Raw genomic sequence first — 4,988 nt, 5'->3', positions numbered from 1 at the left:
AATGTTCTCTTGTGTTGCTTTCAGTAGAACCTGGAAGTCTGACTGCCTGGAGGGGTGGATACAGAAATCTCTAACAGGTCATGGCTTGCAGGGTAAAAACTGAGCTGTTGTTGGTCTTGCTTGGAAGTGTAGCCGTCTTTGACAGAATCAGATCAATACTGTAGCTGGACTAGAAACATGATTCTACCAACACTTATGCATGCAATGTTTTGTAGTTCATTGGGTATGAAAATTGTGATCTTTGCTACCCAGGATGTAGAAAAAAGCATCTCCTCCATCCAGGGATGTGTGTTTGTTCAGTCCCACACATAGACTGAAACATCTACCCTTTCCTGTCTGGGATGGTATGGCAGTGCTGGATTTGGTGCCTGCTGTGTCCCATTGGGTTTGTTCCACTGTGTCAGGGATTCCATGAGGAGATGTTGAATGCAGTGTCAACTTAACGCTTGAAGTGTGTGCTGCAGTTCATTTTTGCATGTTGCAGGGCTTGGAGTGGGAGGAGTTTAGTGCACTAAGCCATTAAATCTGTGTTAAGAATGCCAAGTTGTTACATGTTCCTGACTGCCTCATGTGTTGGATAGTTAAGCTTCTGTTGGTTTAGGCAAAACACAATTCGATGAACAGAAACTGGAATGCAGGAATCTTTCATTGCAAATCAGTTATTTTGGTCCCATAATAAAAAAATAGAAAATTAGAAATAAATATTTAGATTAAAAAACAAATCTAAAGATAAAAGTCTAAATCTATATTAAGGGACAATACAATTTTCATTACACCCCAGAATACAATATTTGACTTACCTACTGACATAAGTAGATAGCATTTTTTGTTGTAGGTTTATCCTCTGAGTAGCATGAAGCCATATTTCATTGCCTGTAGTTTATACTGTATAATACAGTACCTTGCTGCGGATTAAAGTTGATTAAATTCAATGTGGTGACAGGGCCTATCTGCACAGAGGAGCAAGCTCATCAGGCTCAGGACTCATAACGTACACTCGGTTAGCAGAGAAACGGAAAATCCATCTCACTTACCCATCAGCCAGCTCACTGTCACTGATCGTATCACGGATGTGGGCGTGCAATAAAAGTAAACTTGTTTGTGTCGGAGATCCCCAGGGAGAATAACAAAGATCGGGTGAGATTCTGCAATCCCTCAAGACCCCGTGCTTCACAATGGCCACATTTTCACCTGGTTTTAAAATCCGATCTGAGTGATCCAATCACAAGTGGACAGATTTAAGTACCTGAGTTCCCACCTGGCTATAGATTGTCTCCAAATGCGTCTGGAGTAACCACTTGTGATTGAATCTCACTTCCCCTTTCTATATGCAAATAAACACGTACATCATTTCCGTTTGCACATACCTAAAGGCTGGTTATGTGTTTCTGTACTTCAGTTTTTAATCTCACATAAATCATACCTGAGAAATGTGTGATTATTATTATTGTTGTTGTTGTTGTTTTGTATGTACATATAGGCGTGCTTGTATGTATGTACACAATACACGTCTTAATGGGTTTCTGTGCGAGTGTGGGGGAACATGGGGACATTCCGTGTACGATTTGCTCATTACTGTACACTCGTGCCAATTAAAAAGATTATTTAAAAAAAAAAAAAGGAGGAAAAAAACGTGATGACTAATAACAAAACGCTGCGTACAGTCTGTCAGGCAGGAGAGAAAGAGGTTTAAAATAGGTAGTAGAAGTTATAGTACATTTATATTTGCTTATAGGAATTGTGAATTAAGTTACTGATGATGAAGACCCAACATTTCTCGATTTTGCTGCTTCATAACAAAAGCTTTTAAATAACTTTATAGAAAATTAAACTGTTCCACATTTTCACAGCCGCTGCTTTGACCGCATTGACTCGCTGGCTTCTAAATAGCAAAAGGAGAAGTTGTAAAGTAAGAGCAGGAATGTCTGCAGTAATATCCTCCATATTAGTGATTCAGGTACGTTTTATGAAACTAGAAATTAGGTTTTTGAATACGGGGGGCTGACTTTTCCAGGCAAACACAGGACACATAGCTACCTACAGTTGGAGATTTAGAGCAGGCAGCATGGCAATACGAGACAGAAAGTAAAAGTTGCAAAGGAAAGATCAACATTTCCTCATCCTCCTCCTCGTCCCCTTCAACCACATCTGTTATTCTAGCACAAGAGGGGCGTGACGTTTTCTTTTTTATCTCCTCTTTTCATTAAAAAGTAAAGTCAGAGCGCAGTCTGGCAGCGGCCACAGATGCCGGCCGCATTTCATTGATCGCTCGCTCCCTCCTCTCTCTCACAGTCTTCGCTGTTGTCTCTCCCACTTCTCTGTCTGCTTCTTTGTCTGTCTTTCCTCCCCTCTCTGTTCTCCTTGAATCTTCAGACACTTGCCAAAATGCTAATCAGCTCATTATGTAGTTCAATGGAGTGGACTGAGGTACCATTAGAAAGAGGTTTCATCTAGAAAACTCATTTGCACTGTATAGGTTGTTAATAAGAACTCAGACAGAGATAGAGAGACGGAGTTCAGGACTCAGAGTGAATATCTTGAGATGTTTAATAAGCTCTGGGGTTTTTTCAGCTTGGTGTCATAAAATTGAAAAGTGAATCCAACCTGGAATTGTGTATTTATGCAGTTGCAAAAAAAGAAATGTTGTTGACGTGCAAGTGCAGCGGATGAGTACTGACACACAGCAGATTGAAGCAGCTACTGTAGGTGGAGGTGCTTTCTCTTGTGCGCCCTGTGGCGTTACAATACAATTCTTTTCAATCCAAAGAGTGCCGATGATGAAAGAACAGAAGAGCAGACCTAAGCAGCTCTAAAGTGTGCAAGAAAAATACTTTTGAATCCCCACAGGAATTACAATGTGTTTGTATATGTAGTATATAGTTTTGTTATTGTGATAGGTAATGTTGGCTTTGCTTTTGGTAGGGTAAGAATCTCGTACCTTCCCAGTGCTTGTAATTGCTGGAAGCTACATTAGTGTTCAGAGCAATTGAGTGCATAATGTCACATTGTCAGAATTTTGTCCTGCATATGTGGCACTGAGGCAGCAATGCTGATCAGTTAAAGCCTGCATGTAAGAACTGCATTGACGTGTGGCAGGTTTCATTTATATACATAACCTTTGCAAAACCAGTTATTCCAGCTATGATGTAACCTGAGGTTGCTCAGATATAATATTGGCTGGTGTCTGCCTGGGCCTTTTCCACTGCACTCATTGTCTTGGGCTACTTTGGTGACCTTTTGAATGGTTTGGAAATTGGACCATGTGGATTTGACAAGGGGAGTGGGCCCCTTTACCTTGTTGAGGTGACACTCAGCCCATTCTCTAAACACTGTGCCAGTAAAGAAAGGATCTAACTGAACCAGTTTCAAAGTACTTAGTTTGAGCTTTAGGTGTACAGAAAGAACCGATAAGGTCAGGCTGCTCCCGGGAGAAAAATGGGTTCACCAACCTTGGCTCTGTGGAATTGTGTAATGGCTTAGGTGGATATAACCTCACACTACTTTAATTTAAAAGGCTGTACCTCAAAGTGTGTGTTCAGTATTGTTTAGTTGCCCAAAATATTCTTCCACACTTGGAATCCCAACTCTGTGGCTGTGGAGAAGTGGTGTGCTCTGGTGGTTACTAAATGAGATACATCTGCACTGTGCAGTGGCACCACAGGATGTTACATTAAGCTGCAAAGAAAAGTCATTAGGCTTTTCATCAGTTTTTTTGGAATCAAATGTAAAGTTTACTAAAATGCATCTGCTTCTTTGAAAATACTGAACTTGAGGAGTAATGACAACTCTTCTATGGCTCAGACTGAAATAACAAAAGTAATATCCACAAACTTGATGTTGTTTGATACCGTTTCCTTATATGGAAGGGTATAGGAGTCATGTGTCAACCAACAAGGTGGACATCTTCTATCAATGTAAGCCTTCAGAAAAAAGTGTATTTATAGTGAATACCCATGATACACCAGCTCTGTTAGAATACCAAAAGAAAAACATACTGTATGTGTATTTGATTCTGGTTATATATGAGAAGCAAACCCCATAACAAGCTTCTGTCTAGGTCAAATCATTACAAGTAAATATAACCCTCTCTTCTAAGTTTGTATTTAGCAGCAGATGTTATACTATAAAGATATGAAACTGGATGCAGTCAACCTATTTCGAGACTATAGTATCAAAAACTTTCAGCCACCAACATGCAAACTCTGCTGTTTGTAAATATAGTTCCTGACACGCTCACAAAAATTTAAATGAGACTCACTGTAGCTCCTCACTACTGGTAGTGACGTGTGTGCATGCGTGGGTCACTGGTCAGTGAACTCTACCTCTATAAGGCATGAGAGCTCATGCTAAGACAAACTTCCAGCACTGGATCTCCCTCCCTTTCTGTCTCTGTTACTCACTGTTATACATACGTACATGAACACACCTTAAGTGTTATTTTCCAAAATGTAAAATGGATCAGTGGGTTTTTGTAATTCCTCCTCCACACTGCAGGATCTTTAGTCATAATTGTCTTACCTCTGTAGCATTCAGGAGGGAATATCTGGCCTGAGAAAGTTACTGAGTAAGGCTCTCTCCTTTTCGTCGAGGCACACCTTAAACCCTAATTGCTCCAGTGGAGCTGTGCAGTGATTGACAGTACAAGACTGAGCACTATAATGCAGTAGTGTAAATGGGAAGCAGGGTGTTTTTTAATAAGAGAAGTACTTAGATGTAGAGCTGGGTAATACATTAATATATCGATATTGAGATATGAGACTAGATCTCGCCTTAGGTTTGGAATATCGTTATATGGCTTAAGTGGTGTCTTTTTGTGGTTTTAAAGGCTAAATTACAGCAAAGGGATGCAATTTTCTCAACATACCAGACTGTTGTAACTGTTCTATTATTTGCTTTTACCCACTTAGTCGTAATTTGCACAATACTTATTTACTTACTTATATACTTATAATTTATCAAAAATCTCATTGTGTAAATATTTTGTGAAA

At 39.8% G+C, this 4,988-nt stretch overlaps 1 protein-coding gene across 4 annotated transcripts in view; it reads left to right on the top strand.

Annotated features, from left to right (window-relative positions):
* baiap2a (BAR/IMD domain containing adaptor protein 2a) overlaps window positions 1-4,988 on the top strand; it is a 54,505-nt gene that overhangs the window by 37,855 nt on the left and 11,662 nt on the right. The gene's annotated exons all lie outside the window — the stretch shown is intronic.

Source organism: Etheostoma spectabile, chromosome 15 (genome assembly GCF_008692095.1).
Source record: "Etheostoma spectabile isolate EspeVRDwgs_2016 chromosome 15, UIUC_Espe_1.0, whole genome shotgun sequence".
NCBI classification, from domain to species: domain Eukaryota; kingdom Metazoa; phylum Chordata; class Actinopteri; order Perciformes; family Percidae; genus Etheostoma; species Etheostoma spectabile.
Note: the sequence above shows the minus strand (reverse complement) of the source record. Positions and strands in the feature narration are given on the sequence as shown.